Source organism: Thermobia domestica, chromosome 13 (genome assembly GCF_964235325.1).
Source record: "Thermobia domestica chromosome 13, izTheDome1.hap1.1, whole genome shotgun sequence".
Classification (NCBI taxonomy): Eukaryota; Metazoa; Arthropoda; class Insecta; order Zygentoma; family Lepismatidae; genus Thermobia; species Thermobia domestica.
The window spans coordinates 182,840,036-182,852,418 of record NC_137466.1 but is presented as its reverse complement, the minus strand read 5'-3'; the positions used below and the strand labels follow the sequence as shown (position 1 = coordinate 182,852,418).

The 12,383-nt window shown below is 35.1% G+C and overlaps 1 protein-coding gene across 6 annotated transcripts in view; it reads right to left on the bottom strand.

The window, feature by feature from the left end:
* The window catches only part of Hk (potassium voltage-gated channel subfamily A regulatory beta subunit hyperkinetic), a 708,165-nt gene that overhangs the window by 380,715 nt on the left and 315,067 nt on the right, over window positions 1-12,383 (bottom strand). The gene's annotated exons all lie outside the window — the stretch shown is intronic.

Below are 12,383 nucleotides of genomic sequence, written 5' to 3'. Positions count from 1 at the left end.
AACATTGTTAGGGTCACCAAGTGTAGAATTCTCAGATGGGAACCTTATGTAGCCAGAATAGAAAAGAAAGTGGGAACGCTTTAAAAATTTGAACTGGAAATTCAATCGGAAAACGACCATTAGGAAGACCTAGGCTCAGATAGGAGAATGATATTAAGATAAATCTCACAAAAATAGGAATACAAAGTAGGAACTGGATCCAGTTTGTTAAGGAAAGAAGTCAATGGACAGTTTTTGTGAACGTGACATTGAACCTCTGTGTTCCATAGGCCATAAAGTTAGTTTTTGTAGCTCATTATAACTTAAAGAAATAGATTGTGATGGATTATGATATCCTTGCATCCAAAGTCTCAAGAAGTTTTGTTTACGGTTGTCAACGGAACACCTATAGTCAGTCAGATATAAAGGAAGAAGAGAATCTCTTCTCATACTTAATAGTCACTTTTCGAGAAATCTTACCATAACAATAAAAAGCTTCATTATAGACTCACAATTTCCGTTTCATTTGTACACTCCAGGAAATTGGGCTTCCGGATAGTCCGTGCAAGTAGACAGTGGGCTCTCCAGTACTATTAGAATGCCCGCCAAGGGGGCAGACCCACTTCCTCACATATCGAAGACTTGCAGATTAACCACCTAGAAGCCAATATAAGAGAAATCGATTGGAGTTTAGCAGTAGTAGTCTCTGCTAAGTGAGGTGAACCAATCCTAAAAATACATATTTTGAGAAGGCTCATCTTCCACATCGAAATGATGCAAACAGCATGAATACATAAAAAGCCGTGAAGACAGGAACAATGTTGTCGGTTCTCGGAATGTGGGATGACGTAGAATTCACCTGGCTAACTGCCCGATAACAACTATATCCATTCAGCATGAAGACAGTATCAATTTATACTCAGCAACAATACTTGAGTATCTTCTTTACTCGTTCCTCTTTTACCTTTTACATTTTATCTGTCTGTCATTTTCTCTATAATCAGGATGTCTCTTCAGGGAAATTACAACAGCAAAAAACAAGTTCCACCACCAGAAGCTAATAAAAGAAAGCCAATCAAATGTTAAATTCTTGTTAACATTAGGAGAGTTCTCCTTTCCCAGTCAGCGACGTTAGAATTTAAATTGTAATTGAAGTAAATATCTTGAAGAGGTGCCACTACTTAGAACTTTAACTTCTATAACCTAGGCCGAGATTTCTGAACCTGGGGATTGCGTCTCGAGGAGGGTTGTGAAGGAAAATGCAGTAAAGAATATTAAACAAATAGAGAATCTTTTTGCTAAAGTAATTGAAATAAAATTGGCATGAAACCAGTGGCGGATCTAGGCCAGGGCCGGGGGCCTAGCAAAGGCGCCGATCCTGGGGGGCCCTGTGGGCCTGGACCCCTCAAAACTCATGTGGCCTCCCAGCATTATATCTATGAATATACAATATTTTGGCATAATTTCAACGCAATTTATCTTAAAATCCTCATATATGCTTTCTGTATCTGAACGGGCCCCCCAAATTTAGATTGAAATCGACGCCCTTGGGGCCTAAACCCGCCCAGTTTTTTCAGTGACAAAATAATTTAAGATATTATTATATATTTTTGAAAGTTTATATATACCTATCATTGTCTGGGTACTGGCTCGTCCCCCAGTTTTTACCTTGTAGATCCGCCACTGCATGAAACCTATTAAAACTGCATATTTAAAAACAACTTAAAATGAAGACTAACGTGTTGTGTGATTTTCACTAGGCTTCACAAACAATAAGCAGCATTAATAGAAAAAGCTTATTATACAAAGTGGAAATTACTTGTGGTGGTTGTGATGAAAGGCAAGAGGATGTGATAAAAGGGAGGTCGTGATATGAAATAGATTGAGGAACAAAGCTTGCTCTATGTCCAAGATCCCAAATTTCTCAATCCCCTCTAAGTCTCAGTGTTGGAGGAATGTTTTTTTTCAAATCCCAGTATACATGCATTATTTAAGAGCTACATTAAGTAGCAGAGATGGCGTAAGTCAATGTAAATTTGACGCATGACCCACTGACTTACCACCCACCATCACCTACGATCCACTGGACCCACCAAAAGCCATCATCATCAATTCTGACCCATGATACACGCCCTCCTCTCCACTGACTAAAGAGTTTACACTTGTAGTTAAACAAGTCTGTGAAATTATCACTAATCAGAGTTTGAATTTCTACGGTCAATCGGTCAAGCACCACTCTGTTACAATACCAATACAATAGATCTAACTTTTACGATATAAATTGGTAAAGTGTTTGTCATGGATATTGCGATGAATTTCAATTTAATTATGATATATAATTGTTTCCTTGTTGAATTACAAATACTTTTCACTGGAAAATAGGATGACACTTGAGTCTCAATTCAAGGTAAAGTAGGACAAAACAAAAGGGGAAAAAGCAGTGTAAAATTTGACTGTGTTTTGAAAGCCAAGTAGTAACTCCTAGTGCTGTTATTGCAATTACATATATCAATATCCAAAAGTAAGTGATGTTCTTTTTTCACTTAGATATATTCATCACAGGTTAATAAATAGAAACAAATGTAAAAGGAAGAAAAATGGAGGTCTTGAAACTAAAATGTAAACAAATTCACCAGTGTTCAGAAGAATGTAGACAAATTCACCAGTGTTCAGAAGAATGTAGACAAATTCACCAGTGTGCAGAAGAATGTAGACAAATTCACCAGTGTGCAGAAGAATGTAGACAAATTCACCAGTGTTCAGAAGAATGTAGACAAATTCACCAGTGTTCAGAAGAATGTAGACAAATTCATCAGTGTTCAGAAGATGCTGTTTACAATGCACTGAGCAGAGTGGGTCGCTGAGACATGGAAGGTGGTGGGTCGCAATGGGTCACGCTCTGTTGACCTACGACCCACTAACCCACTCAGAAAAATCTTGACCCACTTCATCCATTACCCACTGACTCACTCCATCTCCGTTAATTAGGTATTGCACCCCGTCAAATAATTATTATTTTTAAACCACAATATAGTAACTAAAGTAATTGTACCCAGAACTACCAAAAATTAAAATTTTTCGGTTGATTCTCTTCAACTACAGAGTGACTTCCGTGCTGGAGCATATCCGTACTTCACATACCAGCAGTGACGTCTTTAGGGCGGCTTCCGGGCTTAAGTCCCCCCGAAATCTTACTTACTATAGTAAAGTATATGAAATATCTTGCATAATTTTCACATTTTCAGGCAGCCCCCTCCCGAAAATTAGCAAAGCCCCCCCGGAAACAAAATCGTAAATACGCCACTGCATACCAGTATGAAAGGCTTGAACACCTAAATTTATTGTCTTAATAGCATTTTCCATTTACCCGTTCAATCTTTTGCATTTAATCATCCTTTTTTTTTCTCTCCTGATTTCTTTTTTCTTAAGCAAAAATCATATTTCCAGCGAGTTTTCCCTTTATTTCCAGAAAGTTACATTAATCTAATTTTTTTGGTTTGGTTTTTCTTTGTTGATTGTCATAGCAGTTGCTCTACGAGTATGCTTGATCTCCATTTCTTTGGAGACTTTCCAACTCTACTCACACAAAGATGATGTAGTACTACAATCCATTGGTCTAGCCTATTGTATATCACATTGTTGACACACGTCCAAATACACATTACAAAAGAAAACAAAAGGACAGAGTACAGAGCATTTCTGGTCGTCAGCGCGTGATAAATAGATATAAGTTGTATGTATAGGATAAAGAAGACTAGCACACCCTATATTGTTATTACTTGAGTACGCTGAGTAAATATTCAAGTTTTAAGAAACAAAATATGTGCAGAAATTAGGAGAAAATATCTAAAAGTAACAAAAAGCTTCTTTTTTTAAAAAAAATATGAACCGATTTAAAAAAAATGTACTGCAAGGCACAAAATGATAAAAAGCGCTAAGAAGCAGACAATAATAATGATAATAAAGTGCTTAAAAGCAGAAAATAATTTATTACTATTACTTGTAATTTTTTAAAGTTGTGCCAACCCGAATATATTAATGCCTAATATAACATTTTTCGATAGTAATTTAATTAGGCATTAATATGTTTGACTTGGCATGACCTCAAAATTATACATGGATAGTAGTAACACATGATTTTAAATATTTTATTATTATGCTCCTATTATTTTATGCATTTTAGTGTCTGTTTTTAAAAGTCGGTTCATGTTTTTTTTTTTTTTTTAGTGCGTTTTTGAAGTTTAAGTTTTAATTTTTATCCATTTTTTCCTTACCCCAGTAGTTTAGTTTGATACTTTGACTAAAGGTAGGGCACTAACTTGCTATAAAATGAATCTTCCTACGATATATGCGTGAAGAAATTTGTGACAATTAATTATTAAAATTATTATTATAGGTAAGAACCTTTCTTGGGAATGAGCCTTTACATTAGTGAAAACCGCATCGAAACATCATGTAGTTTAAAAGATAGTTAGCCTTTTGCGTACAAGATGGCGCTAGTGTTCCATATCAAAGGGTGCATCAGTAATAGCGGTTCCGGTCTATTGTCATTTGACAGCTTACAACTGAGGCTAGTAGATGTGCAAAAGATGTTGGAATTCTTAAAATAAGACGTAAGCTACTACGTCATGAAGATAACTTTCCGCAAAATTGCGATACATTTTACAATTTTATTTAGACAAATGTGTAAATGCTGCGCAGATCAGTGAAGAAATTTGTAATTTTTTTATGGGTAACAGACGTTATCAAAAGCAACGGACAAAAAACGGCTCATTCCGATTTCACTCGGAAAATGTCTATTTCCAAGATGCTTCTCGCAGTGGGTGCCCAATCACAAAAAAGTGGATGATAGATTATTCTTGAAAGTTGAGCAAGATCAACATGTAAAGTCATGACATCGCCCCATGACCAAAACATTCATCACGAAATGGAGAAACCTGGCAAAGTAGGGTTCCTAACACATTAGTTATATGCAACCCACCTTACTTCGTTGAATTTCTGGTTACAGTATATTTTAGGAGACGTTTTCCTCATAAGATGTTACAGGAATTATTTCATATTTTCGAGAATAACCAGCTGAACCTGCACTCTCTACACAGCACATCATTCACATATGAGCATGAATCTCTTTGGCATTCCTCACAACATATGCACATGTCCCTTTACAGACACAAGTGAAGGACATCTTGATAAAAATCCGGAAGGGGTACCATAAGGAGGAGATTTTTTTCGTTCAATATATCGCACCGTTTGCAAGATTCGAGGCTACTCTCGATTGGAGTTTCTAATTCATTTATGATAAGTTTTTTCTTTCTTCTTGCATGCAGTATGTAATAAGCAAATACATTACATACACAATTAATCATAATGTCAGTGATATATGGTGTTCATTGGGCAAAACGCTCCAAACAATAAAGATTCATCTTAGCCTGGGGAAACAGTTATCCTTCGTTTTTCATTATCATTTGGCACGAAACAAACACCAGAGGCATTTTAGAGGATTCTTGATTGGTAGAGATAACAAATTATGTTATGTTATCTATGATTTCAGTTGAAATAGTAGTCTGAAGAAGGAAGTGATATACTTCCGAAACTGTTACATTTCTCGTTAATTTATAATAAAGAATACAGACAGCCTTGTAAGAAAGTTATGTTTAATATATGTTTAACACCAGAGGTATATACAATTCCTGTATACAACTATGCTGTGTTGGGATGTGTAACTCATAGAATATGATATTTTACTTTTTTTAAAATTTCAACTCTTCCAGTGTACCCCTAAAAATGTAAGAAAGAAATAACGGCCACGTTTTCTTTAAATATTCAATCTACACAAAAATTGGAATCGACCAGTCAAAGCGGCAGGTTTCTAGCACTTGTGGTTTTCGAGATCTCGTTGTCGAAAGGATTTGAGACAAACATATAAATCTAGCATTTTAATATATAGATTAATTAATTATTATTTTTAAAAAGAAATATTAAAAAAGAAACACTTAATGTGAAGCAGAAATCTTTATAATTCCAGTTCTTTACAAAAAAAAATAAAGAAATAATAATTTTCCATAGAATTCAATGCATTGTGTGAAACAGTGAAAATTTCGTGGCTGTTAAAGGCTGTTTAGTTTCAATACTTGTATTTATTTTTATATATTGATGAAGAAACGAGGAAAAAAACATTTTACTCTATCTTTGGATAGTTTTCAAATAGATTATGTTGTATGTGTAAATAAATTGATTTCCTGCCGCTCTGAATATTTAAACAACATCCAAAAGTCAAGTGAACCGTAAATGAATGACAACAGAAGTTGTTACATTGGAGAAATCCCCTTAATTTTCCACCCCGTTCACAAAGTCATTTGGTCTTTGTGTTTGCTGTCAAATTGTCGCAACAAAATTATGACATAATGCACACGTTACTGCATAGAACTAGTACGATAGATTTGTTTCAGTTTAATTTGGGTTTGTAATCAAAATAGATATTCTCTTAGCTCTAATTTGCATAGAAAGATGTATATACCTAGTTATACTAAAATTTATTAGCACTTCAGCTGGCAGCATTATGCTTAGTTATCGAAGTGGTAAATGATATTAATACATTTCACATGCTATGACATAAATATTTTTTATAGTAAAATTAATGTTAACGTCAAACGTTGGAATATGTTACCTATTAGCATACATCGATTCCAGCGCTACAGTGTAAAAGAAAGGTAGAACTAATATAGGGCACATCAGCAGTGATGACTCTTGAGAGGAGTACATCAATAGAAATTTATTTTTCTTTTCCCTACAAGCTAAGAGACAAAACCTTACCTGATGTAATAATTCTTTGCTTTGAAACATGCCTTAATAGCAGTTATGTTCAGCTTAATCATATCTACCGCTTTGGTCATTAGTGACCGAAAGATACCAAACTTAAGGGACATTTCTCCACTACCAGCAACATATCTTGAAATATGAATGTGAGTTTCATCATAACACAACAGCTTATCAAATTATAATAGAAATATTGGAAATGTACGTAGCTCATAGGTATAAGCAAATTATAACTCGAAGACAAATATTCATTTTATCAAATGCATCAGATGAAGATCGGTAAAGATTAACGTCCCTTTCAGCAGCGAGGCTATATGAGACGGTACCTACTTATTAACGTGGAATCCGAACCACAAGGCGGGTGCACTTCCATGCACAGACACTGTTGCAGTTACTTGTCGCGTATCATTTATCGCGGGATCTTGCCCTATTATTCTGCCCTTCGAATACACGTTTGTTTTGCCCGAGTCTTCTACACTTCGTCCCGTCCATACCATTACACATATGTTTTTCGCGGTTACATCATTGGTTTTCCTTTTGCATTTTACCTTACATTGATATATCATACACCCCGCTTCTCATTTCAATATCTTACGCTATATCCAAGATAGTGGCTTTCAAGATGGCCGCCAAGTCAGTGTTATAGCATATCAAATATCTTGATATCCTGGTGCTGCCCATCCTTTCCGTTTCCAACTTAAACTGGTATCTTGCGATGTTTACTTTATATCATATTGCCGCATGATGCGTTATGTTGCGGAGCATATCTCCGGTGTTTGTGGATGGGGGCAGCTCCAATTTGGCATTTTTCTTCTTTTCTATTACGTGTTCTCTGGGCGAAGTTTGAGTCGGATCTAATCGTGCCTTGTTCTGTACATTGCTTGTAAGACCGTTCCCATAATCTTTTTTTTTTCGATGTCCAAAATATTTATGAAGTTGAAAAACAATGTTGTGGAGGATCAGAAGTGCAGAGTTGTCTTCAACGTTGGGAGGCGGGCAGATTTGACGTTTATTCTGGGGAACATCGATTTCGTCTCACGTTCCTTCGTGGCAATCGGACAAAAATCATCAAATTTCTCCCCAAAACACATTTCAAATCGGATAATTGGGGGGGGACAGTCCCTTTCAGTTCCAAGATTGGAGGGGACAAAACCCCCTCATCCCCCCTGGATTTGCGCCAGTGCGCCTAAAAGAGCAGAGATTTTTACTTTACATTTACTTTGCTATATTTTGAAATCACGTCTTTACATAGCATTATTTTTTGATGTGTGTTCCGCCCACTGAATGCGTCAGTCTCTGGCAGTCGGCCAATGAGTGAAGAGATGTGTAGTGAGTGGTTGTCAGATTTAAGTTTTTTTTTTTTTTTTTTTTTGTAAAATAATAGAAAAACTTGAGCAGCGATATTGCATCAAATTTTGCCAAAAGAAACTTGCCGATACTCAAGCGGACCCGCACATTCAATTTTGAACGAGAATTTGGGCATGAGGAGACTGTCCGCAAAATTTGATTCAGGCTTTCATCGCCAAATCTAACATTTCTGTGTGACGTCACGCTCTCTACTCACCCGACATGGCTCCATGTGATTTTTGGTTCTTTTCCAAGCTAAAATGGCATTTGAATCAAAAGAAAACATCATGTGGAATGCAACCATTCCAAAAACTGCGTTCTAGAAGTGTTTCCAACAATGCTGGGAGCGGTAGGAGAAGTGTGTGCATTACCAAGGAGACTACTTTCAAGAAGATTAGTGTTTCGGGTTTTCAAATCAATGAATGTACTTTTGCCAACTAAACGTTCGGTACCTTTAGAACATACCTCGTATATATATGAGGGGAGAAAGAAACCTATTTTGCCCTTGACTTTTACTTTATCCATTTTCCGCGTATCAAGTAATTTCCCACAGGTATTGACAAATTCTAAGCATAGAACGAGGCTTTTTTCTTCCACACGATCTCTATACATTTCCTTAAATTTATCGATGGTGTCGACAACGTGATTGCATTTCGCTGCGTTCTCTTATCCCGAGCCGCCAGACTATCTCCAGATGAGAGGTACTATCTATTTTTCTTGCCATCTTCTTAATTCACTTCAGACGTGGCGTGTGTGTGAAATAAAGACATTCATGGTGAGACCATCGAGATGTGTATGAGATGTAGCTCATACGGTGATCGAAGATAAATTGTGTTACAAAATAAGCTGGGTATATTCTTTCCTAAAAATAGTTTATATCCTATATTTACAACAAAGAGAATTTTACTTGAAAGCTTCGTGATATTTTGAATTTTCAATTTATTTAACATGTGTTTCCACTTTCATTTATTTTATAAAGAGCTTTTATTTTAGAAAAAATAACGCAGGCCTTAGGTAGGGAAAAATTGAATTTAACGGCGGATTAGCTAATTTAACGGTGTTGAATATCTTTTACATATTTATCTAACTTAACAATGTTGAATATCTTCCTCATCTCTAGTTACTGTATATGTTGAATACCTTTTCTCCATCCTTAGCTAACTTAAGCGTGATGAATACCATCTTTTGCTAATTTAATTTTGTTTGAATACCTTCTACATCTTTAGCTAATTTAACGGTGTTGAATACCTTCTACATCTTTAGCAAATTTAACGGTGTGAAATACCTTACACATCTTTGGCTAATTTAACGGTGTTGATTAACTTCTACATCTTTATGTGATTTGGCGTTGTTGATACCTTCTTCATCTTTAGATAATTTAGCGGTACTGAATACATTCTTCATATTTAACTAACTTAAAGGTATGAACACCTGCATCTTTAGCTAACTTAACGATATTGAATACCTTCTCAATCTTTAACTATGTTAAGGGTGATAAGCACGTTCTCCATATTTAGCTAATTAAACGGTTTTGAATACTTTCTAATTTTTTAGCTAACTTAATGTGTTAAATACTTTCTCCATTTGTAGTTAATGTAACGGTGCTGAATACCTTCGCGATCCTTAGCTAACTAAAGGATGGTGAATACCATCTTTAGCTAATTTAACAGTGTTTGAGTACCTTAATCTTTAGCTAACTTAACAATGTTGAATACCTTCTTTATTTCTAGCTAATCTTTAGTTAACTTAAAGATAGCGAACATCTCTAACCTTTAGCTAACTTAACGATGTTGAATACCTTCTTTGTATCAAGTTAATGTAACGGTGTTGAATACTTTCTCCATCTTTGGCTAACTTAAGGGTGATGAATACCATCTTTAGCTATTTTAACGGTGTTTGAGTACCTTCTCCAGTCTAGCTAATTGAACGGTGTTAAACCTTCTCCACCTTTAGCTACTTTAACGGTGTTGAACATTTTCTTCATTTCTAGCTAACCTAACAAGGTTGAATACCTTCTGTATCTTTTGTTAATTTCACAATATTGAATACTTCCCTATTTTTGTTTGTTTGTTAGCGCACTGTTTTCTTTGAAATGAGGTGAAAGTTTAACAGCTTGATTTTATTTATATTTTGTTCAAAAGTAATAATCTAATAGGGGATACAATTGCTCTCCCTAAAGACTTAAATGACGCCACTACTTACAAAATAGAATTCTCACTTTGGCATTTATTCTGAAGTTGGGCGTCCGCTTTCGCCACGTTTTTTCGCTGTTATCTCCTTTGCATATTTTCTGCAATTTGTTATTAGGTTCATTAATCCGTGCTCTTTACTAACTTTTAAAAGATTTTGCTCGTTATCAACGTATTGCTTCACAAATGTTAAAAGTATCAGTTCATTACCCTTGTACATTCGCCTTGTTGATAACATAAATGCTCGTTCCTTTCCCACAATGCAACTGTTTTGTTACCTTACGCTCAGTAGTTCCCTTCGCTCACCATATAGTCCCATGTTTATAACCGCTTATATATAACAAATTAACTGATTTTTCGAGATTCTTATATGTTATCAAGCACACAAACGATCAAATTATCCATATCTTTCCTGTAAATTTTAAATATTTTTCTGGAAACGGACGCCCAACTTTGGAACTTAACCCCTCACTTTTCACAAACATGGCAACGTTAAGTCAAACTATTTCAAATTACTTTTGGGACGCATATATCCCTTATTGGGACACATATATTTATTTAAAAAGTGTGCTAAATTGTATTGATTTATCCACTCCTGACAAATTTAATGTCCTTGTTTAAATTAGAAATTGATTTATATATTAAAATTATTTTTCCTTTCAAAATTTCAACTATGACGCAATTTGCGACATGATACGAGTATTCTCGAACATCAATGAACGATGCAATTTGCGTTTTGACGCTATCTACGGGCATCTATTGAATGAGAAGATAGCGAAATCCGGGCTAGAAAACCAAAAATGATGACTTGGAAAGTAAATGTACCTACAGGGTGTTTCAAAACAGCACTGACGACGCTTGGGAGGTGATTCCTGACAACAAGATAAGACAAGAAATATAGACCAACCTGGGTACACAAATGCTTCCTTTCAGTTATAGGCTACCGAAAACATGAAAAAAATGAACTTTAAAGATCCATAGCTCCAAAACTATAGGACCTACAGTAGTCGAATCAAGATTAGGTACCAACATGTGCGCTATCCAAAAGTACTTATTTCAGAACATGCGGTATGGGCATATAATTTGAAGTACTCACCAACTACCTCTATAAAAATTGTTACGGAAGCACCTCAGGATTCTGAAACTTGGATATTTAGATAGGGCACATATTAGTTCCTAAGTAAAGTCTTGACCCAACCGCGGTAGGTCACATAGCTTTGGAGCTATGGGCCTCAAAAGTTACTTTTATCATGTTTTCGGCACCTATAACTCCGAAAGGAAGCATTTGTGCACCCAGGTTCGTTTATGGTTTTTGTCCTATCTTTTTGTCAGGAATCACCTCCCAAATGTTGTAGGTGTTGTTTTGAAACACCCTGTATATTAAACACATATAGTTTAACTAAATCTCGGCTATATAGCCCTTTGTAAGCTACATTAAAAGATAATTTAATAATACAAATATTGAAACTTAAAAGACAATAATAATAATAATAATAATAATAATAATAATAATAATAATAATAATAATAATAATAATAATAATAATAATAATAATAATAATAATTGCAATGTATTCTTATAATTTAAAGGTCATATTGTCATTTTGTTTTACTGGAATCTAAGTAAAGTATTTTAAGTCTTAATTGCCATTCGGACATATTTAAGATTAACCGGAAAGCGGTAATTAAGTTGATGACGAAAGGAAAGGGGAGAGGTATTGTTCTTCTTGGGGTTGAAGAGAAAACATCATTATATAGCTTTTGCCTCGTAATTACCAGGAAACAAACGCGGTTTATGAATGATCATTCAAGCAAAACGGCGAACCAGAAATGAGATAAGAGGGACTCTATAATGTTTTTGGTCAAAATAAACTTAAAAAGATGAAATAGTATTGTTAATTGTGGAATTTTCGTACCTGATTTTCGTAGTTGAAGTGGGTAAAATATGTTACTAAACGAGAAGATAATAAGATAATTTTGATATTTATTCAAGTTACGTTTCTTCTACTGTATTAAAAAGTGGTAAACAGATGGAGCACAAACTTAATGAACA